This window comes from Cupressus sempervirens, chromosome 3 (genome assembly GCF_028749045.1).
Source record: "Cupressus sempervirens isolate cs-2001-9-10 chromosome 3, ASM2874904v1, whole genome shotgun sequence".
NCBI classification, from domain to species: domain Eukaryota; kingdom Viridiplantae; phylum Streptophyta; class Pinopsida; order Cupressales; family Cupressaceae; genus Cupressus; species Cupressus sempervirens.
This window is the reverse complement of record NC_143120.1, coordinates 40,297,237-40,324,378: the sequence shown is the minus strand read 5'-3', so window position 1 is coordinate 40,324,378 and position 27,142 is coordinate 40,297,237.

The window sequence follows — 27,142 nt, the reverse complement described above, 5'->3', positions numbered from 1 at the left end:
ATGTAAACTCACCTCCTCTGTCTGATCTTAGGCATTCTAGACTCTTTCCTGTTTCTTTCTCAACTCTGGCCAAATACCACTTGAATATTTGAAATGCATCAAATTTTTGCTTCAAGAACATAGCAGTCATCATCGTGGAGTAGTCATCTACAAATAACATTATGTATCTATCTCCTAGGTAGCTTTGCACTTCTATTGGACCACATAAGTCTGTATGGACTAACTCTAGTACTTCTATGGAAGTGTATGTTTTTCTTTTGAAACTAGAGTTAGTCATCTTCCCTAGTTGACATTGTTTGCACATTGTGTTTTCAGGTTTCTTTAGTTTAGGCAACCCTCTGACCTTCTTCTTTTTGATGATGCTAATCAGATTGTCATAGTTAACATGACACATTCTTTTATGCCACAACCACACATCATCAAGTCTAACAGCAAGACAGGTTGCATCTTCGATATCTAGGTAAAAAAGATTACTCCTAGTTTGTTCAACTTTTCCTATCGAATTTCCATCAATGTTATAGATCTTGGCAGTTTTGTTTCCAAACTCTACTTTGCAACCTACATTGCCTAACTATGATACACTCAACAAGTTGTAGTTCAGTCCTTCAACATAGTATGCATTATCACATGAAATTTTCTCTATAAGTGTAATTGATCCTTTTCCTTTGATTGGACATGGAGCATGATTATCAAATCTAACACTATTTCCATCATATTGAGTAAAGGTAATGAACTTACTTTTATCTCCTGTCATGTGATGTGAACATCTACTGTCTATGATTCACTTGTCATTCTTGTTCACATAGGTAACCAATGTTGTTACTTCATCTTCATCTTTATCCGGTTCATCCTTCATGGCCACATAGACTACTTCATCATCATTTTCATCAGAATCTTCTTTAACAATGTAGAATCTTTTGCCTTTGTCCTTGTAGTCTCTGCTATCATCTCCTCTTTTCTTCTTGTACTTGTTTCCTTATTTGTAGTTCTTCTTTTGTATACACCTTGCAACAATATGACCTACTTCATTACAATTGAAACATATGATAGGGAGCTTACCTTTGAATTTACCTTTGCCTCTATGGAATCTTCTAGCTAGTAGTGCTTCCAACTGTTTCACATATTCTTCATTTGTGTTGCTATCACTGGATGCATGTTTTCCTTTTCTTCTCTTCTTGTTTGATGTTTCCTTCTCAGTGTCTTTTATTTTCAACTTGGTCATGAAGGAAAATTCAAGGTTCTTAGGTCTGTAGTTGTCAGAATTAGACAATTCAAATGTAGTAAGTCTTTCCATTATACCTTCAAAAGTTAGTGTGTTTCCTTGTACACACCTTAGCTCTTGGATGGCTGAAACTCTAATAGCATAGATAGGAAGAAAAGTTCTTAAGTATTTTCTACTAACAATTTCTTCTTCCAATTGACCACCTAGACTTCTTATTGCACTTACCACTTCTTTCATTCTAGCAACATATTGAGCAACATTTTCTCCTTCCTCCATTTTCATGTCATCAAACTTTCCTCTGAGACTTTCTCTCTTTGCTCTCTGGACATTTTTATCTCCTCCATAGATGTCTATCAGGGATTTCCACATCTTGAATGTAGTGTCACAATCTTTGATGTCATCATATTCTATATAGTTGAGTGTAGAGGCAATCTCCAACATTGCTTGATTGTGCTTCTTCCTTTTGTTCAAATCATCTGCAGTAAGAGGTCCAGCTAGATTTACATGTTTTCTTCTAATTGAGGTTTGTGCATATTCACCTATTGATCCAAGGTGCAATTTCATTAGACTCTGCCATGCAGAAAGGTTGTCTTTGTTGAGCTTGGGAACTTCTCTCTTGAACATCTTGATCTTCCTGCTTTTAGTACCTTGAAACTAAATCAGTAGATGACTTTCATACCAATTGTTAATAATGCTTTAGAATAACTGAGAGGGGGGGTGAATCAGTTATTCAAGGTCCAAATTTTGTACTCAAACCTTTTCACTAAGTGCAGTGAGTCCATTCAACCATTCATTCATCCAAGCTTTAACTTTTCCTACTCAACAAGTTACTATAAATCAACATGCAAGCATAACACATAAAAGATCAACACATAACATAGTGATTTACGTGGAAACCCAATTTGGAAAAAACCACCAGTAACATGCTACTCAATTTTGACTCTTATGAAGTGATGCCCTATGAAAGGCCTACCTTATTAAAGGCTTACAACACACTATTAAATGTGACCTGGTTATAGGATTTAATCACCCTATTAGAAGTGGGCCTAGTTAGAGGACTTTAGAACATTCACTTCGAATGCCACCCTGTTAAAGGATTTACAAATGGCTGTTAGGCCAACCTAAGTCCATAGGATTTTTCTTCTATCCTAACTAGTACAATTGCTAGAGAGTAACAATTAGGGATTTTGACCTTATTATAGCATACAACTCAACTTGCAAATCTCAGATCACTCTTCAGCTCTTTACATTACCTGGCTTTCAATCTCTGCAACTCTTGAAAACTTGCCCTCCTTTCAAGCTTAGTCTCCTTGAGTCTCTATACTCAATGTACTAGTGCATCCATCTCTTCTTGACCACTTGTAGAAGCAGAGTCTCTGTGCTCCATTCTTCCTTCTCCTAGATGTCTTCTCCTTGACACCCTTCAAACCACTTCGCAACATGGCACTGTAGACACTTAAAATCGTCCCTAGATACTATATTAATTAATTTTAATATTGCCCATGACATTGTAATTAATTATCAATTAATTAATTATATTGCTCACATTCCTCTACTTATTTAATTAAATTATTTTAATTAAATGAGTTCATTCTCTTAAGTATTTAAATCTAATTTAAATACTTCTAGCCTTAATGTGTTAAATTAATTTAACACACGATCCTCCATCTTTCCCCCTTTTTAAATAAATTTTATTTATTTAAATCCTCACATCCTATTAATTCCTCTAAACCCATAATTAAATTAAATTTCACTTAATTTAATCTTAAACCTAACCTAGAGCCTAGTCTACACCCATCATTTTCATCCTCTTAAGCCTACTTTTTCTCTAATCTCACTTAATAATTCCTAATCATCTCCCTAATCCCCTTCATTAGCCTAAGAGTGTGCTCACACATGTGTGAGATGGCATGCCTACACACTCTTGTCTCCCACTCTTCTTCTCAAAAAATTTCACACATGTATGAGCAAACTTTGAATTCTTGACCATTTGCATGGCTTACATGTCACCTTATGTGGCACCTACTTGGATTCCACCTCACCAAGCCCTCCCTCAAGCCTATAAATAGAGGGCTTGTCTCAAGCATTGGCATCTCCCATTATTGCATTATTATCATGTTGGTTTGAGATTTGAGCTTGCATCCATAGTTTGAGCTTTCATGGTAGTTTTAGCTTGCATTTTTATCATAGTTTGCATATCTAGTTAGTTCTTTCATGGCATATCATCTTCATCTTTGAATGCCTTCAAAAATGGCTCTCTCCATAGCCATTTCTTGAGGTATTCTTCATCTCATTTAGTCTAGATACATATCTTGCTTGCATACACACTTGCACTCATTCACTCAAGAGATTTCATTATTGTTGTGTTTGGGCGAGCACACCAAACATACCTCCCCATCCTAACACACCAACAAGGCCTCTCATGGGTGCCTTTGTTGAGCTGTAGAGGTGGCTGGAAGGTTGGATTTGTTGGTTACTTAGCGTTGCAAAACCCAAGCAAGCATTAGTTGATATTTGTTATTTTCATTTTGATGAATCTTTGATGCACTTGAAAGCTTTTAAACTAGTGTTTGTTTGTTAACCCATGCTTCTTGTAGGTCACATTTTCTAGCGCATAGGCACTCCAGTAGCTCTTGCTTCTTGGTCTATGACTTCTTAAATAGAAGTCTGGAACTCCTTTTCCCACTCGATTCTTCCCTCCTTTTATTTCAATTCGTATGGATTAGCTAGGATTCATTGTATCTAACCCATATTTTGTTTCCTCTAAAAACTTCTTGAATAACCCTTTTAAATTCACCCAAAAATGGTTTACATAGAATTCTGTGCCACCAACTCATCATCCTTATCCTCCAACTGGTTCACAAAATTCAAGATAACAACTATGTCAGCTCAGATTTGGCAAATTTTTGTTATTTAAAATAATGCAGCAGGTTGGCACTATTGAAATCCTGATGTTTGACACATACTGTCTTACTCGGCACCTACTACATTTTTACTGATGCTCAACACCTGAAGTTCACTCAGCACCAACTAAGATTTTCTAATGCTCAGCACTTGAACTTCACTCAACAACTAAAGATCACTCGGCACACACTAGATTTTTCTTTTGCTCGGCTCCTACTAAGAATTTGCTCTACTTCAACTAGCTTGCTCGGCACCCACTGATGAGCTTAGTTTAAGCTTTGCAATCAACCTTGTTACAACTTATTCCTCCAATGTTTCTAAGTGTTACCAACCTTTATATCTTTGAGTATGTTATCAATATATCGTTTACCCATTGTCTTAACTAATCCTTGCACTTCATTACAACATCATAACTCAACCTTTCCCTTAGGTACTCTTGTTACATCTTGTTGATCAAATCCTCTTCATCAATCAACTAAGTGATAGTACTTGGATCTTATAAGAAAATTTCACTCCTACAAGTAGCAAGTTTGACATCAATGACAAAACAATGATTGAAAACATTCTTTTAACAAAAACTTCTTTCTTTGCAACAATCTACCTCTTTGATCTTCAATAATGAGCTTTTCAATCAGATTTCCAACACATCTCCTATGGCCCTTTTGGTATATCTCCATGTCGACTTATCTATAGTGAGTTAACTTGCCCCTGCAACCAAGCAACTTCACAACAAGAATCAAAATACCCAACACTACCTAGTGTAGATTGTCTTCTATCTACATGCTCAGAATCTTCTAAGCTTTGATACCAATTTTGATGCAGAGATTTAATCCAATCTCCAAATATGCATATTCTTCTATCATTCTTTATGAACATAGATTAGAGACTCTCAATCTTCCTATACCCCAATAATAACAATACATTTCTAACTATCTTTCTCTAGACACACCATACCGATTAAACCATAATTCAATTTAACATTCTTCTATTCTGTAAAGACTCTTACTCAGAGATGCATAACTTTTGAACCATATTAAAACTTCTTAATTTCTCTGGTGAAGATGGGCATAATTATCATTGGAAAAACATATCCAATTTTGAGTGAAATCCAACAGTTAATTTGAGAGATATGTGTCTCATACCGAGACCTTTTTTTCTATCATACATACTACTAAAAAAAATAACACTTCCCATTAACAAAACTTGATAATCTTCAAGAAAGTTAGAAGGGACCAATATATAAGCAACGTATTTACTTTCACTTAATCTCCCTTAAGAATCTGTAACATGTTATTGTCACACTCTTCCTCTTAGGAACTGACTATCCATGAATGGTAACTGAATACACATGCAATGAATCAAGAATTGATAAAGAGAAAACTCAACAAACTGAAACACTATTAAATATATACTTCCATCAGAAAAATGATCTAAAGATTACAATTGTGTGGCTCTCTGGCTGCCACCAGAGAGCTATATGGAAACTCTATCTATTCACTCTCTTCTTAACTATTCTATCCCTATCAACTCTTGTTTCTCCTATTACAAATAATGTTTATTTAATAGACCATGTTTGGTGGTTACAAACCTTTCAATGACTCTATGACGATTCATATTCCCATGTTCAGAATCTTGATTACAATTTTTATGAAATATCTTTCTCAATACAATAATGTAGATTAATAATCCCATGATCTTTAAAAATAACATAATGATTTAATATGAATTATTTAGTGGAGGTGATGCCCTGCACCAACATGTCAATACTTATAGGATGTAGCTATCCTCCTAATGAATCGTCCACCCATACTAAAATATTAGCATTATGCATGCACACCATCCATCTTTGACATAACAAATAGAGTAAATAGAGAAAACTTTGTCACAAAAAGAACACCTAACTTCATCCTATATGATTTGATTGACGAAAATTCATCACACAAGGAATGCATTATTTAGTTTTAAAAGACAATCTTTCTTTTATAATTATATTATTATTAATTTTTTTAAATTACTATTATATTCTCATTTTAAAATTATTATCCTAAATTGTGTGTTTTGAAATTGAAGGAGTGACTTATTGTATGAAGATTTTATTCTTCCTTCAATGCACAAAACTACACAACATTACGAGATCGCAACAAGGATTCCCTTCACTTCAAATAGTCACGGGATCCTACACAGGCACAAAAATGCACCATAGTTTTCAACTTGCAAATGCCAAATGAGTAGAAAGATATTCATTTGATATTTGATTCATTTGATGTAGCTCCTTCAACACATGAAACTACACAACATCACAAGATTGCAACAAGGAGTCCCTTCGCTAAAATAGTCCTGTGATCCTACGCAGGCACGAAAATGCACCATAGTTTTTGACTTGCAAATGTTGAATGAGAAGAAAGATATTCATTCGATATTTGACTTATCCTATTTATCTCCTTCGATGCACGAAATTGCACAACATTGTAAGATCAAACAAGGAATCTCTTCGCTTCAAACAGTCTTGTGATCTTGCACAAGCATGAAAATGCACCACAATTTTTGACATACAAATGTCGAATGAGTATAAAGATATTCATTCGATATTTGATTCATTTGATGTAGCTCCTTCGGTGCACAAAATTTTTGTTTAACCGTTAATGAGGTTTATTTTGCATAGGCGCATCAGAAATATCAATATATAGAAATGTTGTTTCTTCGTTCGATGTTTCATATACCACTATAGTTGTAACGATTAGGCTTCATGAGTTGGGATACACTATAGTGATCACAGTATATTCAAAAGAGATTTTGGGTACTATATCACTATAGAATATAGCAAACTTTTCTATCACTATATGGAGAAGGCCTAAGCTTGACATAGCGATGAGCGATGAGGAAAGTATATCTCTATGACATATAGCGATCCCTTTTATCGCTATGCAAAGAAATTGTAAAAAAAAATAGTGATGAGTGATAAAGGAGGTTTATCACTATAACATATAGTGATCATCGACAAACATAAAACAAATATAATCATTACAATGATGAGTGATAGAGATGTTGTATCACTAGAAGTCATGGTGATGAGTATTTTTTATGATTGAAAAGGAGGAAAGTACATCGCTATGACGTATAAGAATCCCTTTTATCACCATGCGAAGAAATTGCAAAAATAATATAACGATGAGTGATAAAGAAGGCTTATCGCAATAACATATAGGGATCATCGAAAAAAAAACAAAAAATATAATTATTATAGCGATGAACGATAGAGATGTTGTATCACTATAAGTCATGGTGATGAGTGTTTTCAGTAATCGAAAAGGAGGAAAGTATATCGCCATGAAATATAGCAATCCCTTTTATTGCTATGCGTAAAAATTGCAAAAACAATATAGAGATGACCGATAAAAGAGGCTTATCGCTATAACACATAGCGATCATCGACAAACGAAAAACAAATATAATTATTATTGTGATGAGTGATGGAGATGTTGTATCGCTATAAGTCATGGTGACGAGTGTTTTTGATGATCAAAAACTTATATTGGTAGCACACACATTCCTTTTGACATGTCAATACTTATATTGGTATCGCAATATGGGTAGATCATGGCATCTATCACCTATATGTTATTAGAAGAAGTCTATCCAAACCTTGTGAAAGTTAGTAGCTCTCATCATTTATCACGTGCATGTTAGTGGTGATTCTTGTTACATCAGAGATATTTCCTTATATGAAAAGCAGAAGCTAAAATTTGAATCCAAAGGTAGAAAATGTTGTAGATAGAATGACTACCATTGAATCCATTCTGAGCATAGATTGATTCTGCCACTTATCTTAATATCTACCTGCACAAAAGATTTTTTAAATTATGTGATGCATTTATTGTATCTACTTCCATATCATCGAGTACACTTCCTTTTATTATGCATTCAAAGGTAGATTAAAAAAAACCCTCTGAATGCCTTATTATGGGATGACATAGTACCTATAAAAATTATGCACAAGGTCCAAGAGGCAATCCACAAAGACACATGAAACTTGTTGAGTGATTTCCCTTGAGGAATCTCCTCACACAACTCATTATAGCTGACATTAACCTCCATTAGATTGCTTAGATTAAACATCTCTAGAAATTTTTTCAATTAACCCATTCTTTGATAGATCCAAAGTGGTCAAAATAGTCAAGTTGCTAATAGAAGTAGATATGTTTCCACATAGATGATTGGAATGGAGATGAAGATTTGCAACCAACAGGAAAAGCAAAGTACTATAGTTGGGAAGTTATGGCTTAGTTGATTGTTTGACAAATTGGTGTAGTCAATGAATGTCATTGCCTCAAAAAACTATAAAGCATTTCAAAATTCAAATATCAATTAAAATAGTGAATAATAAATAATAAATTTATTAAATTAATAAATAGTTAGATAATATATTTTTTTCTAAAGTCAATATTATTATTATTAGTATTATAATTATTTTTAAATTTAAATTTATTTTATTAATAATTAAATAATTAATTATACTATTCTTCATTTGTATCATATATTTGCTCATTATTATGGTGGCTAGCGAGATCTCTCCTAGCCTCTAAGTACCCTTAGCTTGCTTAGGTTGGGCATCTATGGCAATAGTTTGTTGATAAAATCGTTATCCAATAGAGAGAAAAAGAGAAAAAGATAGATATAAGGGGGAATAGGGATGTAGAGTGTAACACCCTACCAAGGGATAAAAAAGAATTAACCTAAAGTTTTACTAAGTTTGCCAAACATTTTTAAAAAAAAGAAAGAATAACATACACGTCAAACATAAAGTAGCCTAAGCAATAACATACAATCATACATAAGCAAACATAACAGATTACATTCCTTAAGGATCCCAAGACATTGAGTCACATTTAATTTTAATTAATACTAAGTCCAACAATTGCCACATCCACATGAAAGAATAATTAAAAGTCCAAAGTCCATTTAAATAATGTCCATTTAATAGATATCATCACAGATCTACTGTCATCTCAAAATGGCATTAGCATGCAAATATGATAAACTGAACAACATAGCAGTATCACATCTATGATACTGAATCAAAGCATAACATTCAACCCTCAAGTCATATCAAAGTACATATAATAAGAGTATCAAGTATCTCTCAAATAAAAAATAGACAAGGTACAAACTACAAACATGAGAGACACTACAAATTTGATCTAATTTTTAGGATTGAGATTTAAATATAGTTTAGTTTTATTTTAAATATTTGTTTTCAACAAATTTAATTTTGTAAATTTTCAAAATTTTAAAGATTAAATATTTTCAATTATAGCTTTTAAATTATTGTAATTTAAAGTAATAATTTACAAATTTCACCTTGTTTTAAGTCTAATGTATTGCACATTATTGACAATAACTTTTAATAACTTTTAATAATTGTAAATTAATTTAAATATTATACTTTCTTCACTTATTAGGTCCATTTAGTAGATTCCCAAGGCAATAATAAGTATAGTTTTCTGAATCAAACTCCCTCTCATAATTTATTCATTCTTTCATACTCACATTCCATTTGGCCACATCTTAACCTTAGAAATATTACACTACAGATAATTTAGTCACAAATAAGAGTATAAACACAATCATTGTGTATTAAGTTATTACATTTTGATTTCACAAAAGTATGCATATTATCTTTTCTCTTACCACATTTGACATATAATATTTTTTCTTATCAAAATTATCCATGCATATCAATATAATTCATTAATTAAATTAATTAGAGTATCAAATATGTACAATATGTTTAAGTGTTAAGAACTTAAACCCCTCAAATAGCTTGTGCATCAAGAAGGTAAGGAGACAAAGATCATAGTTGTGCATTGCACAGTCATTACAATGACCTTTAATAGAAACATCCACATACTAAATAATCATAACATAGATTGATTGAATTATGCAAAAGAGAACAACTTACTCTAAAACTTTCCTTTAAATATCAATATTATTTGCCAATCAAAACAATTGAAATATCAAACAGTTACAATATGTGTAACCATTGTTGACTTAAACAATACTCACTTCATTTTGGTTCTAATGGAATGCTACAAGATAGTCCCCATCTTAATACACATTAACTATCCACTCAAATCAATTTTTGAAAATTATTATGAAAGTAAATCACAATGCTATTTTTCCAATGGATATAATGATAAACATTTAGTGGCAAGTATACAAAATTATGATGTCAATGTCAAAGTGTAAATGCATAGTCACATATGACTAACTATTTTAAAGAGTCAATGTGAACTTATTGTATTCATTAACTCTATTAGTTATTTCACTAGTGAAAGACTTTTTCAATATTTAAACACCTAAAAATGGAAGATCAACTATGGTAACTAGAAAAGCATTCCATACTACTTATCATTATTGGTATGAAACCCATATTCCACAATGTTTAGTATAGACATAGGAATGCACCACATGTCAAGCAAGGCACACCATTCAAAGCACATGCATTCCTTTTGACATGTGATGTAGAGATTTTATCCAATCTCCAAATATGCATAATCTTCTATCATTCTTTATGAACATAGATTAGAGGCTCCCAATCTTCCTATACCCCAATAATGACAATACATTTCTAATTGTCTTTCTCTAGACACACCATACCTATTAAAACATAATTCAATTTAACATTCTTCTATTCTCGACAGACTCTTACTCAGAGATGCATAAGTTTTGCACTAGATTAAAGCTTCTCAATCACCTTGGTGAAGATGGGTGTAATTAGCCTTGAAAAATTATATCCAATTTTGAGGAAAATCCAATGGTTCATTTGAGAGATATATGTCTCGTCCCAAGACCATTTTTCTATCATACATAGAACCAAAAACAATAACAACACTTCCCGTTAGCAAAACCCGATAATCTTCAACACAGTTAGAAGGGACCAATATATTAGCAACCTATTTAGTTTCACTTAATCCCCCTTAAGAATCCATAACATGTTATTGTCATGCTCTTCCATTTAGGAACTAACTATCCATGAATTATAACCGAATACACATGCAGCAAATCAAGAATTGATAATGAGAAAACTCAACAAAACTGAAACACTATTAAATATATACTTCCATTAGCAAAACCATATGTAGATTACAATTGTGTGGCTCTCTGGTGACATATGAAAACTCTATCTATTCACTTTCTTCTTAACTATTCTATCCCTATCAACTCCCATTTCTCCTATTACAAATAATGTCTATTTAATAGACCATGTTTTGTGGTTACAAAACTTTCAATGACTCTATTTCGTATTCCCATGTTTGGAATCTTGATTACAATTTTTATGAAATATCTTTCTCAATACAATAATTTAGATTAATAATCCCATGATCTCTAAAAATAACATAATGATTTAATCTGAATTCTTTGGTAGAAGTGGTGCCCTACATTATACTACCGAACTTGAAATGTTCCCATGCCCCATGGGAATGCTTTGGTAGGGATTTGAAAATAAACATTTTGCCTCTTTGTCTTCACCACTGGATTGATTTCTTTGGTACTCCCTCTTTATTCTTTCAAATGTGACTCCTATCTATGGAGTTTATGTCGGTTGCCTCCAAGGTGCATCTCTCATCTAAAGTTCACTCCTCCATGTTGCTACAAACACCAACTTTTGTCCCTCACCTGGGAGTCCTCTCTTGCCTCTCTCCCCAGTATCTTGGCAACACATAATGGACCATCTCCTATGGCCATTTTGGTAGACCTCCATGTCCACCTATCTATAGCAAGTGAACCTGCACTTGCAACCAAGTAACTTCACAACAAGAATCAAAATACCCAACACTGCCTAGTGTAGATTGTCTTCTATCTACACGCTCAGAATCTTCTGAGCTCTGATACCAATTTTGATGCAGAGATTTGATCCAATCCCCAAATTTTCATAATCTTCTATCATTCTTTATGAACATAGATTAGAGGCTCTCAATCTTCCTATACCCAAATAATAACAATACATTTCAAACTGTCTTTCTCTAGACATGCCATATAGATTAAAACATAATTCAATTTAACATGCTTCTATTCTGGATAGACTCTTACTCAGAGATGCATAACTTTTGAACCAAATTAAAACTTCTCAATCACTCTAGTGAAGATGGGCGTAATTAGCATGGAAAAACATATCCAATTTTGAGGGAAATCCAATGGTTCATTTGAGAGATATGTGTCTCGTACCGAAACCATTTTTTTTTATCATACATACAACCAAAAACAATAACAACACTTCCCATTAGCAAAACTCGATAATCTTCAACACAATTAGAAGGGACCAATATATTAGAAACCTATTTTCTTTCACTTAATCCCCCTTAAGAAATAACATGTTATTGTCATGCTCTTCCATTTAGGAACCGATTATCCATGAATTGTAACTAAAGACACAAGCAACAAATGAAGAATTGATAAAGAGAAAACTCAACAAAACTGAAACATTATTAAATATATACTTCCATCAACAAAACCATCTACAGATTACAATTGTGTGACTCTCTGGCTGCCGCCAGAGAGCTATATGGAAACTCTATCTATTCACTCTCTTCTTAACTATTCTATCCCTATCAACTCCAATTTCTCTTATTAAAAATAATGTTTATTTAATAGACCATGCTTGGTGGCTACAAACCTTTCAATGACTCTATGACCATTAGTATGAACCTATGTTTGGAATCTTGATTACAATTATTATGAAATATCTTTCTCAATACAATAATGTAGATTAATAATCCCACGATCTTTAAAAATAACATAATGATTTAATCTAAATTCTTTGGTGGAGGTGGTGCCCTGCACCAACATGCCAATACTTATAGGATGCAGCTATCCTCCCAACGAATCATCTATCTGTACTAAAATATTAGCATTATGCATGCATACCATCCATCTTTGACATAACAAACATAATAAATGGAGAATACTTTGTCACAAAAAGCACGTGCCTAACTTCATCTTATATGATTTGATTGATGGAAATTCATCACACACGAAATGCATTATTTAGTTTTAAAAGACAATCTTTCTTTTATAATTATATTGTTATTAAGTTTTTTAATTACTATTATTTTATATTATTATTATTTTCTCATTTTAAAATTATTATCCTAAATTGTGTGTTTTGACATTAAAGGAGTGACTTATCATATGCAGATTTTTTTCTTCCTTCAATGCACAAAATTGCACAACATTGCGAGATTGCAACAAGGATTTCCTTCACTTCAAATAGTCCTGGGATCCTAGGCAGGCACAAAAATGCACCATAGTTTTTGACTTGCAAATGTCAAATGTGTAGAAAGATATTCATTTGATATATGACTCATTTGATGTAGCTCCTTCAATACAACATCACAAGATCGCAACAAGGAGTCCCTTCGCTTCAAATAGTCCTGTGATCCTACGCAGGCACAAAAATGCACCACAGTTTTTGACCTGCAAATGTCAAATGAGAAGAAAGATATTCATTCAATATTTTACTCATTCTATTTATCTCCTTTGATGCACGAAACTGCACAACATCATGAGATTGCAACAAGGAGTCTCTTTGATTCAAATAGTCTTGTGCTCCTACACAAGCATGAAAATGCACCACAATTTGTGACTTGTGAATGTTGAATGAGCAAAAAGATATTCATTCAGTATATGACTCATTTGATGTAGCTCCTTTGCTGCACAAAATTGCACAAATCACCATTTCATTTAACTGTTAATGAGGTTTATTTCACATAGGCACATCAAAAACCTCAATCAATAGAAATGTTGTTTCTTCATTCAATGTTTCATATACCGCTATAGTTACAACGATTAGGCTTCATGAGTTGGGGTACACTATAGCGATCACAATATGGTCAAAAGAGATTTTGGGTACTATATCACTATATAATATAGCAAACTTTTTTATCACTATACGGAGAAGACCTAATCTTGACATAGTGATGAGCGATGAGGAAAGTATATTTCTATGACATATAGTGATCCCTTTAATCGCTATGTGAAGAAACTGCAAAAACAATATGAGTAATAAAGGAGGCTTATTGCTATAACATATAGCAATCATTAGCAAATATACAAATTATATAATTATTACAACGATGAGCGATAGAGATTTTGTATTGCTAGAAGTCACAACGATGAGTGTTTTCGATTATTGAAAAGGAGGAATGTATATCGCTATGACATATAGCAATCCCTCTTATCGCTATGTGAAGAAACTGCAAAAATAATATAGCGATGAGCGATGAAGAAAGCTTATCACTATAACATATAGCAATCATAGGCAAACAGAAAAAAAAAATATAATTATTACAGTGATGTATAATAGAGATGTTGTATCGCTATAAGTCATGACGATGAGTGTTTTTGGTAATCGGAAAGAAGGAAAGTATATCGCTATGACATATAGCAATCCTTTTTATTGCTATGCGAAGAAACTGTAAAAACAATATAGCGATGACCAATAAAAGAGGCTTATCACTATAACATATAGCAATCATCGACAAACGGAAAACAAATATAATCATTATAGTGATGAGTGATGGAGATGTTGTATCACTATAAGTCATGGCGCTGAATGTTTTCGATGATTGAAAACTTATATTGGTAGCGCACACCCTCCTTTTAACATGTAGATACTTATATTGGTATCACAATATGGGTAGATCATGGCATCTATCACCTACATGTTATTAGAAGAAGTCTATCTAAACCTTGTGAAAGTGAGTAGCTCTCATCATTTATCATGTACACGTTAGTGGTGATTCTTGTTACGTTGGAGGCATTTCCTTCTATGAAAGGCATAAGCTAAAATTTGAATCCAAAGGTAGAAAATGCTACAGACAAAATGACTACCATTGAATCCATTCGGAGGGTAGATTGATTCCGCCACTTATATTAGTATCTGCTTACAAAAAAGATTTTTCAAATTATGCGATGTATTTATTGTATCTAGTTGCATATCATTGAGTACCCTTCCTTTTATTATGCATTTAAAAGTCGATAAAAAAAAACCCTCTGGGTGCCTTATTATGGGATGAGATAGTACCTGTACAAATTACGCACAGAGGTCCAAGAGGTAAGCTCCATCAGATTGCTTGGATTTAACATCTCTGGAAATTTTCTCAACTAACCCATTCTTTGATAGATCCAAAGTGGTCAAAATAGTCAAGTTGCCAACAGAAGCAGATATGCTTCCACATAGATGATTGGAATGGAGATTAAGATTTTGCAAGCAACAGGATTGTTTGACAAATTGGTATAGTCGATGAATGTCATTGCCTCGAAAAACTCGACTCCTGCGAATATTTCCACTACGCCAACGACATGTCAATCTCACACTCGACGAAGCTCATCTCGATCCTGGAGCATCTTTTCGTCTTTATTAAATAAGTTAAAGATCATGAAACAACTTTATTGAGGTTTTGAAATTAATTTAAGATGTAAACAAATTGTCACTTAAGTGCATTTTTTATAAAGTCAATATTAATATGATTAGTATTATAATATTTTTTAAATTTAAACTTATTTTTATTAATAATTAAATAATTAATTATATATTCTTTATTTGTATCATATATTTTCTCATTATTATGGTGGCTAGCGAGATCTCTCCTAGGCTCTAAGTACCCTTAGCTTGCTTAGGTTGGGCATCTATGGTGACAATTTGTTGATAAAATCCTTATCCAATAGAGAGAAAAAGAGAAGTAGATACATATAAGGGAGAATAGGGATGTAGAGTTAGAAAAACAAACCAAAAAAAAAAGTAGAGAGACAGATAGAGATGTGAATATACATACAAATATACCTCTCTCTCCATACCCCCCCCCCCCCCTTAGCTAAAAAACCAAATAGTTCTATTAAAATCATCACGTTTCCACAATCCATTAGAATTCGTCTATGTGTTTCTAGCTTAGATTGTGTATGAATTTTTTAGCATCAACATTTTGGATCACACTCTATGATCCATCATCAGGATGAGAGATGCAAGACAGAACATAAGATGCAGAACAAAGTCTCATCTCAAGCACAAATAGAAGAAAGGAGGGAGGACACTAGAAACAAGGAATAAATTAAAGAAAACAACAAGAAGGAAAAATAAACAAAGAAAAGAAAAAACAAACTAAACAAAGGACCCTAATAAAGATAAACCTCTAAGTTCCTAATTACATGTGAACACACATGCATGTGTGTGTACATACATACATATATATATATATAGGATTGCACCTTCTTCCAAGTCATTTCAAATTTTAAAATTTATATATGTTTCCACAAAGCTTCAATTACTTGTAAGAATAGGTTAAAGCATTGTAGGAGTGTGCAAGATTATTGGATAGATGACTATTCAACTCATATTTGAGCTTAAAACTCACATTAGAACTAACAAAAACCTATATTAGAATTGAGTGTATTTAGTCATCAACAAATCAATGTACAACACTTTCATCAAATCACTATTGTTGGATAGCATATCATAGCTAAATGTTAAGATCTTGGCCAAGAATTGACACTCGCTGATTTAATTTACTTCTTGTGAGTGTAACTTTGTACCCTATACTTCAAATCCAAGCAAATGTATGAACACAATCAAAAGATAGCCATTGACATTTTCATTGAAGAAAGATGCAAAAACATATGACTTTGATAAAACCCTCAACATTTTTAGCTTGCAAGATGATTTACCCTCCTCTATAACTCAAATCCCTAAGAATCCTCACCAAAATACACATGAATACGAAAAACAAGGGAAAAATAATAGATCAAAATCATAACAACAATTGATAAAAAATAAAAATAGAAGAAAAATTGATCAAGATTATACTTTAAGAAAAACAATGTCAATTCATGAAAACTTTACCTCCTTTCTCACCAAATATCCAATATTAGTGTTTCCATTGGATGATATTAATATCTTTGAAATAAATGATAAGAAATTTATACAAAGAGATATAAATATAAAAAGATAGATGTAGACAAAGATATGGATAAAAGGAAATAAAGAGGAGTTCATGGGATATATAAGAGAAATATAGATACATATACAAAGTAGAGGTGGAGTGAATGAGAGAGGAGAGACAAAATGACATAAATGGATAGAAACATAGAGAGATAGAGACAAATAGAAGAAGATAGATAGAGCTAGAGAGAACTCAATTGAGGTAGATAGAGTTATTCACAAAGAGTAATGTTATTGTTCTCTATTTACCCCTCCTATTGATATATTTTGTAATAATTAATCTTCAATATATCTTAAGTGTGCCTATTGAACACCAAGGTGTGATTGCTAGTTAGACTTTATGATAGAATTTATTTATTCTGTAAAACAACTTTCTAATTATTGTCGATTTAGAAGCTATAGTTGATTCACTACAATATTTGGGGTCAAATTGTGATGATAATTTGCAACAACAATGTAATTTGTGGGTGATTTTCATTTTTTTTTTGCAATTGTCCCTAATGTCATCGCAATATCGATCTTGGCATCGTAATTGTGACATTGATGTGATTATAAACAAAAAAAATAAAACCATGACATAATTCCCCCCTTTTTTTGATCAATTGTGGAGTTGTATAGGAAAGAGGTGGAGAGCTTTAAATGAGGGTGGAGAGCTCTAAATGTTGCCGTGACCTTGTGATCGGTGCATTTCGTTGCTGTGCCCTTATGATCTTTGCATTTCATTTCCATGGCCTTGTGATCTCCTTGCACTTGCTTTGCGATTTTGTTACCATCTCATGTCCTTGTGATCTTTGTGCCCTTGCTCTACAATTTTATTCAAGGGGAGAATAGGTACCTATGTAATTATTCTTTTCTTTTCATTCTAAACATGTATCTCTTTATATATACAAAGAGATATTTTTTAAGGTGCTTATTACATATTAGCACATCAACAAAATTGATCCAACTGCATACATATTCCAAAATCCAAATAATAAAATAATAAAGTTGACTCAACCCGTGCTAAGTGACTTACCCCAAGACCCTGCACAAAAATAATGCAGAACAGGAAAAATGGGTAGAATTCGCAAGAAATTTTACAAAAAACATATCATAGCAGATATTTTTAGAAAGAAACAAGCCATAACCCAATTAAATTGTTCTATTTGTTGATTAGCTAGTTTGATTAAAAATTCTTGTAGAACTATCATCAGATTAGGTACAATAAAATGAACAATTAGCTGTTCCCAGCTAGTAGGATCAAATACAATTTTCCAAGGTGATATGATTACATATGCAGATGCATCACTTGCATGCCATGCATGAAGCACATTCCCCAACTTATAATGAATGGTTAGATATAAAGGCTCCATACATTGGCCCAACAATGGAAGCCAAGGATGTAACATGCATGTATTGGCATAATCTCCCTACGAGGATCCCAAGTATCTAATGCTTCTGTAAATTTGGGCATAACTATATGATCCAGAATGTTATGAAGTATTGAAGCCTGTAGTAACTTCTCACATGTCTCCAAAAAATGTAGCAAAGGTTCAGGGTCCCTTGGCTCCTAGGAATTTGTAGCAACTATTCTCACCACTAGAAGAATAACTTCAATGAAGAGTTGAGTGTAAGGAGCTAAAGAAGCAAGTTCTGCTTCTATGTAAATGCCATAATCACGAGGCTCATTCCCTTGCAAAAGCCTGTACCTCAATGACATTACCTCTAAACCATGCAAAGGATGTTAAAGTGGTTCCCAACCTTGAAACACTCTTATAAGAAATGGAAAATCTGAACATTATGCATAATAGAGAACATCTTATCTAGTGTAATACAAGATTGAGTAATTGCAACTATAAATTTTTATCTTCTATAAGGTACAACATTGACCAATTGTGCATATAAGGAAATATATTATTTGTAATACATGTGAGTTCCCATTACAATTCATTCTCTATGATGATAGATCTAACATATGTAATGCAACTCTTTATAGGTGCAAGACATCATTTAGTGGTATATGATTGTACATTTATATGCGTGGGGGGTTATTCTTTAATCATATTCAAGGCAATTCAAAAAAGGTTGGCAAATGGGTTATTATAAAATAAAATCAATTAAAAAGGTTGTGAGAATGTTAATTGGATATGAATAGGAAGAAAATGAGACCTATCCTCAACTTGAATTCCCAAAAGGAATGATCCAAATTGAGTAAGCACAAGAAAGTGATCAATGCACAAATGGATCAAGCAATGAAGAATAGGGAGAAAGGAGGTCCCATGGTCTTGCTATTTGAAAAGTATGTGTTTAAATATTGAATAGATAAAAGATAAATACTTACCTTGAAGTAGGATAAATCTAGAAAACATTGATTTCTAGTGTTTGTGAATAGTTTTAGGGATCTCTGCAACCTGTTTTGGACTCGAAATGTTGAGATGGAGAAAACCCATAAAAATTTTGTCCTTTTGAAGCAAGGTTGACCTTGACCTAGATAGTGGGACACAATATTATCTTGGGGCACAATTGTACCTTGAAAAGTTGACCTTGACCTGCACTACTTCAATGAAACTTTTGTTTGCGGATCCCACAAGTTCAATGAAAACAGTATCCAAATTTGCTCCTTAATTCATTGTTCCACACCTATATCTACAAGAAAAATGGTTTATTTGTTTGGATGGGGGGTTTGCCTTGGTGAAACCCTATTTTGGAATCAACCTTGAAATGTAATTGAAAGTGCAATATGTATAAACAAAGTAAATGGAATTATTCACCTTTCTTATATTGAAATACTTGTGGAGGATTCAAATTGTTGAATCCACAAGTACAGATGCTCCAAATGAATGTAGAAATGTATGTAGGATGTCTCAAATCAATGGCATTAGATCTTCAACACCAATCTTGAATATATCTTTGCATAGAAAAAGGCTTGGATGAATATGGATGGAGAAATCTTCACCAAGAGGGCTCCATGGAGATTGAATCTTTCAATAGCTAACAATGGACCTCCTTGATGAATTGGATGCTTGAAAACTTGAATGCTTGAATGCTAGTAGATCTTCACTTCATAGTAGGTAGATAATACATTTTCCCATAGATAGTGGATGAAAAGTAGATGGCAAAATGAGGAAAGAAGGCTTCCTTATATAGGGCACTATAAGAATTTACCTTAGGGCAGAATTCACCCAAGACCAAGGAACTGAAACACAAGCACAACAATAGACTAAAGAGAGAGTATGATCAAAATGATGATATATTCATTCAATATGCCATATGAAAGTACACTAGGAGTGCCTATATATAAAGGCCTTTGGAGAGCTTCTAGAATGCATAGAAGTCAACAACATGATAAGTCATACAACCAGACACATGTCCACCAGATATGGGTTATCCTCCATTAAGCACGGGAGTAAGTGTGATGATGTGAGGATAAGCCTACAATAGTGTAGCACACAAATTAATTTTGTGGACAACATGTGTTAAAATAGGAGTGTGAATAACTATGTTGTTTACATGAAAACTTAGTGAATGATGTAAACTCCAGTGTTGTAGACATCATGTGTTGAATTAGAGTTGTGTACTTCTATGTTGTCAACATAACAATTCATGAGAGTACACAAACTCCTAAGTGTCTCACCTAAATAAAAATAAAATAATGCAATATAATAAAATAATGCATTAACCTAAGTAAACTTAAGTAAAGTGTAAATAGTAAATACTTATTTACACCAACACCCCCCCTTAAGTGCAACTTAGGGGAATACCCTTAAGCTTACAAAATCTAGGATGAAATACATCATGGGTCCCGGCTACTAGGCCATGTTAGGTACCCATGTACATAATGAAATGAAATCTCTCATAAAGCAGAGAAAGAGGGAAAAACCCTCCCCCAAAAAGAGAGATGAAAAAAAACACACATGATGTATGGATGGATGGAGTAATCAAGACCCCCCCCCCAATTACGACATACATCCAGTATATACATAAGAGAAAAATGAGAAGAGGAAGAGAGACAATATAGGTTCCCCCCCCAAAAGATGAATGCCTACCAGTGACTGCTCAGATGAAGAAGTTGATCCCTAATTGCAGAATGGTGTTCCTCCCCTTAGGGAGAAACAAGGCCAAGGGCACAAATGAGATGCTTCTGCTATGCATGGAAAGAATCTCATAGGTAAGTGATGTCTTTGAAACCTAATCAATTGGTTGAAGAAACTATCTCAAAGAACTGTTTATCTCCTCAGCTAATGAAGAACCCCTCTGCAATTGTTGATCAGAAGTATCTACAATCACTTCAACCTGTAACGATCGATCATGTAGAGAATGAACAAGAGAGTCAGATGGAGCCCTCATACCAACTGGAGAAAGTGATGTTGCATCAAGAAGAAGAGGCAGATCATCAATAATATCCCCCAAATCTATCACTAATGCTAGACCTAGAAGACTGGATGTACCCTATTGTGCTAGACATATCACTGTGGTGATATATGTGTGTGGACTAGACTAATTTCGTGACCTCTCACTACAACTATTGATAGAACCCCATGTGTCTAAATCTGTTGAAGCGCTATCATTGGTGTCACTATCAATTTACACACGGTATGATGTGTGGAGAGGATTAGAGGACAAGCTTGGTGAACTTTCCTCAAAGTGTACATCCTTCTCCACAAAGATCTGATGGGTCTCTGGATCCAATAGTCTATATGCCTTCACATTGTCTTCATAACCAATGAAAGTACAAGGCCGAGGTGATTATGTCTTGCATCCCTTAGAAGTTATATTTGCCCATGTAGGACAATTGAAGACTTTGAAGTGTGTCACAATAGGTTTTCTGCCACACCATGCCTTAAAAGGAGTCTTGCCATCTAAGGCTGGATGAGAAGACCTATTAAGAATGTGATTGGCATTTCTTATGCTTTGACTTCAAGTGATGGATCTAGAGACTTGGCTTGTATCATGCAACTTGCCATGGACTTAAGAGTGCAGATCCTCAATGTTGTAGTATCTGTCTATTACAAACTAAATGTTGGTGGATTTTGAAGATCAAATCCCTCAAGTTTGCAAAAGTCTGTAAATCTTCTCTTCACATATTTTCTTTAATTGTCCATCCTTAGAACTTTGATGGCTTTCCTTGATTTGTGCTCAACATGAGACTTAAAGGATATAAACTTGTCCAACACTTCATTCTTATGATAAATAAAGTAGACCCAAGTGTATCTTGAAAAGTCATCAATGAAGGCAAGTATGTAGTGACCCTAGCTAACTGTTGTCACTACAAAAGGTCCTGCTAATACCATGTGAACCATTTGAAGAACAACTAGTGCTCTTGAAGACTTCCCGTTATGTAACTTCTCCTCTAGATGCATATCCACTATACCTGTCGAACATTCACTTGTGGAAAAGTTGATTTTGGGTAGACCTTTGACCATTCTATTTGTGCAAAGTTGCTAAAGATAGGGAAAGGAAAGATGACCAAACTGCTCATGCCATAATTGATTGCATTTGAGAATTGGATTGTGTTAACAAGGCCTATGAAGGAGACTTGGGCACAAAGTGAGAGAAAGAATACAACCTTTTGTCATGATTAATTTTCCTACGACAACCAATAAGTCATCTTTCAAATTGTGCACATATACTGAGTCAGGAAGGAACTCAACTCTATGTCCATTTCTGAGGTGAGTGATTTGGTAAATCGAGAGGAGATTAGAACTTAGGTTTGGAACATAGAGAATATCATGAAACTCTCCATTTTCCATTTCCATGTTTCCTTGCCCTTCAACTTCTATTTTTGTATCATCTCCAACGAAGATGTGTGGTACCTTTGACTACTTCAATAAAGAAAAATCCTCCTTTGAAGAACCCATGTGATATGAGGCACCAGAATCAAGTATCCATTCCTTTGAAGAGTTTGAATTTTCCATGAGTGCTTTCCCTTTTCCCTTTGAATCTTAAGAAGACCCTTTATCCTTATAAGCATTAGGCAATGGAACATTATGTTTGTCCATGATGTTGGTCAACTCATCAATCTTCTTATGATAACACTCATGTTCTTCATGACCCAATTTCTTGCAATAGACACACTTTCTTATCCTTATTATTGTCCCCCTTCTTGTTGGAATTTGAGGAAGACTTTCCTTGTTGATTAGATGACGGTGTTGTCTTTTCTGCATCCTCTGATTTGTTCTTCCACTTCTTATTCTTACTCTTTCCTTTATTTGAAGCTTGACCAGCTGAATTTTGAGAACCCTCATTATTGGCCACCAATGCTTTAGACTTAGGTGAATTGAGAATCCTCATTGATATCAACTTTTCTTCTATATCCAACAGATCAGTATATTCATCAAAAGAGGCTTTCTTATAGGCAGACCCTAATGTAGTCTTTGAGGTGTTATAAGAAGAAACAAATGTGGAATACTCTGATGGCAGCTTATTATGAATAAGATAGATCAGCCTGTCATCTTTAATAGGATTTCCACAATTAGTAAGCTTTATCCTTAATTCATTCACCTTAATGGTGAAATCTTGTATAGAATAAAATGACTTAAGATCTAAGAAGACAAGCTTATCTTCAATTTTGAAAACATCCTCTTCAGACACTTTACCATATAGGTTTTTGAGGGTATCCCAAGCTTCCTTGGATTTAGAAGACTTCTTAATTTGATACATGATCTTGTCATCAACCCCCAAACATATATCACCTAGGGCTTTCCTATCCATTGCCACCTAAGCTGAAATATCACTTGCTAATACATTATCACCTATTGGTTTAGGAAGGGTACCATCTACATATTGAGAAACTCCATTATGCATTAAATGATACCACATTTTGATGGACCATGTAGCATAGTTATGTAGAGTTAATTTTGAAAAATTAAAAGTATCTCATAATGCAAAAAATGAAAGAAAATTGCAAAAAAGAAGAAACGCAACACCAAGAACACCGCCCCCCCCCCTCAAAATAGATGCTTTTGGCACTTTATAACTAGTACGATTACAATGGCCACTTGCCAATTTTGGCCTTTGTGGACTTTTAATTTTACTTATTACAACCTCTTAAAAGATAAAAAATGTGGAACTTTATAATGTACAACAATTTGAAGTAATACAAAGCAAAGAAAGACCCTATTTTTGAAAGTGACACTTTTGTCCACACAACCCTACAATCTGATTGCAGATCTAGAAATTAGACAAAAAATAATGCATTTAGAAAAAATAAAAATTATTTTCGTGTCTAGATATGCCTATATGAAGCATTTGAAGTTGCAAAATGCAGGATTGGATAGGTACAATCACCAAAAGATATATTTTTTGACAAATCCGTGCACCAAAACTAGAAAAGAGTTGTACCACTAAAAAGTTTAGGAAATTCTACCCAATTTTTAAAAAATTGCACCTAATTTGGAGTCCAGATGACTAAGATATGGCCTCCCAAAGTCAAACTAAAATCAAAAATCAATCTAGAGAGGGTTACATCAGCAAAAGATGGGGTTAAATTTGATAGTCATATGACCATCTTAGCAGTTCAAATTTTCCCTGGAATGACGGTCAAATAGCCATCAAATTTTGAGCTCGTGAACTTGATGATGTCAGCTTGTATAGACGATATAGATGAATGATAGGGTAAAGTACGATCTGTTAACTGTACATGTGATTCAGCGTACGGCCTACTTGTGTCTTTGCTAACATGTGTGGGTGACTGGACTTGCCATGTGGGTGGGCCATACTGATTGTATGTGTCGCTGTGCAGTCCCAACCACGTGGCAAACTTCATGCATAGCAGGCGAGAAGATGAAGTTGCATGTACACTTGTTGGCCTATCGTGGGGTCACTGTAGGATTTTCCCGTGGCACAATGGAAGTGATGGTAGAGTTTGAACTTCCCATCGCTAGAGAACAATTTTGCAAGCTGACAGATTCAAAATGTGATGTTAGCTTTGCAATTTTAATCCCACATTTGTGGGTATTATGAGAAAAGTGGTGTTTAAAAACAAAACACCACACTCTGTTTGTAAACAAGAGGTGGTCGAGAGTTTGTCCTCGTCGTGGTTAGATGCTTTCCAAATTTATGCGGTTCGATTCGTCAATGTGCTTTGTGATGGTTGAAATGATGTAGATGCCTACCAATAAATGCAGAGCTTTCGGTTAGTGAGAATTAATGCCCACCTATAAAACAAAATATTCTCCCAAATTGTAGGGTCGGGATGTGACTATCCAGTTCTGCAAAAAAATTTCTCTAACTAGGAAAAAAATTCAAAAATACTCAAATCAAAAAATAAATTGTAGAGATCAAAATTAAATTTAGATCTAAAATAAATTCACAAATCGAATTAGATCATACCCAGTTTGCAAATTGGTGCCTTTGGGTGCCGGTTTGCAAAACAATTTGCCTCACGATCAACTTTAGCCTAGCATAGGCAAATTTATAGTTGACCTTCACTGAATTGATGTTTCGGATGCAATGGTGAGGTTAGATCTGGCTCTAGACACTCCCAACTTCTACAAAAAGAAACTATGGTCTCGAATGACTAGTGATGAGAATCTCCTTGATCTTTGATACCATGTAAGAATTTTCCTTAGGGCAGAATTCAACCAAGACCAAGGAACTCAAATACAAGCACAACAGTAGACCAAAGAGAGAGTATAATTAGAATGGTGATATATTCATTCAATATGCCATATGAAAGTACACTAGGAGTGCTTGTATATAAAGGCCTCTAGAGAGCTTCTAGAATGCATAGAAGTCAACAACATGATAAGTCATACAGCCAGGCACATGTCCACCATATATGAGTTATCCTCCATTAAGCATGAGAGTAAGTGCAATGATGTAAGGATAAGCCTACAATGGTGTAGCATGAAAATTAATGTTGCAGACAACATGTGCTAAAATGGGAGTATGAATAACTGTGTTGTCTACATGACAACTCAGCGAATGATGCAAACTCCAGTGTTGTAGAGACCATGTATTGAATTAGAGTTGTATGCTTCTATGTTGTCAATGACAGTACACAAACTCTTAACTGTCTCACCTAAATAAATGATAAAATAATGCATTGATCTAAGTAAACTTAAGTAAAGCATAAATAGTAAATACTTATTTACACCAACAAGCACAAACTCCTAGAGAAGGCCGAAATGGGAGCATTAAATCCCAATTAACCTTAACCCCTAGAAATGGACCTAGATTAAATGTAATTTAAGAGTCTACCATTCTAAAACCCAAAACAACTGACTTAGAAGCAAGAAAATGAATCTTTTTGAAGCTAGATGTCCCAAAACTCCCATAAATTAAAAAGTGGACCTAGGGATAGGGATGAGGTGGACCCTACCCTAGGTCAAGGTTGAGGTCATCCTTGACCTAGGTTAGGGTTGATGTTGACCTTGACCTAGAAAGTCAAAGTCCTCAGTTTTAGAGAGAGTTATCATAAATAGGCTAAAAATAGAGAGAGGCAAAATAGAGAAAAACTAGCTAGATCCATGCAAAGACCCTTTCAAAGCACTTGACATGACCCCAGACCACTTACTCAAAGGGTTAAACACTCTTAACATAGAAGTCCTTCCACTTTAAGATGATACATTTAGGCCCCACTTTAGCAAGAGTATGGACTCGATGCAAACTCTTGGTAAAGTAGATTGTTACGATAATGGGTGTTGCACACATTGCAATTATGTAATGTTCTTCCTAGATGGACATGCAAAATGTAAAGACTCTCATGGGATATACTTGATGAGTTGTATTATAACATTGTGATAATATTTGATGTAATTATTTAATATTGGGGAAAAGAATTAAATGCCCAATATTAAATGTGGGTTTAGTGGGTTAAGTAGCACATGGTTTTAGTACATGGTTTATGTAATACCACTTTGTGGTTTTGTGGGACTTGCTACTATATAACCAGCCACAAGGGTAGTTGTTGTAATGAGAAGGGAAAAAGGGAAAGAGTCGAGTAGGACAAAGCTTGATAGGTTAGCCAAGGGAGCATTTGTGAGGGTTGGAAGCATGGCATGGGATGTGTGGATTCATGCTTGTTCACATAGATTGCTTGG